Genomic DNA, 933 nt, shown 5'->3' with positions numbered 1-933 from the left:
TTCCAATATATCACATTTTAATTAAATACCATATAGGCTACATTTATTCCATCCCTTCTTCAACGCGCTCATCACAATCCAAAGAAAAGAAACCTAAAAAAAAGAACCTTAGAAAAAAGAAACCTCTAAAAAAGAAACCTCCAAAAAAAAAAGAAACCCCCGAAAAAAGAACCCTCCAAAAAAAAAGAAACCCCGAAAAAACGAAACCTCCCAAAAGTGCTGTACCAATCGCGTCCCGGCAACCCGGCCCCACGACAGCCGCGGCATTTTCCGACCCGATTTCCCGGACGCCGATTCCGCGCCTCGGCCTGACACGCCGCCCGCCCGCCCGCCTCCGCTCAGCCTGCGACGGACTTCCGGCCGGACAGCGCGGGGGAGACGGAGTGCGTGCGGACACACGGCCAGGCGGACACGCGAGGGGAAACTGGTGAAAGGAGGGAGAAATACAGAAGGGGAATGAGAGAGAAATAAAGGAAAAGAGGTGGAACCAAAGCAATGAAGGAATAGAGTGAGAAGAAGAGAAGGAGAGACAGGGACCAAATAATAATGAGAAAGAGACACAGTGAAAGGGAAATAAATCTGAAACAATAACGTAAGAATACTGTAAGAATAAGAAATAAAAAAAACAGGGATAGAGCCAAAGAACAACATGAAGACAAAAGGAGGAAGACAAAAAGAAAAAGAAAAGAGGAAGAGAGAAAGTAGGAACGGCGCAAAAGGAATCGAACGCAGGCGCAGCGCAACAGCCAGCTCAAGACCCCCCCCCCCCCATCTTTCAACTAGAGCATCCCAATCCATCAACTCCGGATGGAAGAAAAGTCCTTCCCCCAATCCACGTCGTCGCCCCCCCCTCCGATCTCAGTGGGAGAGCGAGAAAACCCCCGATCCTTCAGAACACTTAAATATAACTTTCTACCTCCATTCGTGTGCTCG

This window comes from Penaeus monodon, chromosome 27, assembly GCF_015228065.2.
Source record: "Penaeus monodon isolate SGIC_2016 chromosome 27, NSTDA_Pmon_1, whole genome shotgun sequence".
Taxonomy (NCBI): Eukaryota; Metazoa; Arthropoda; class Malacostraca; order Decapoda; family Penaeidae; genus Penaeus; species Penaeus monodon.
The sequence above is the reverse complement of the archived record's forward strand: the minus strand, read 5'-3'. Positions refer to the sequence as shown.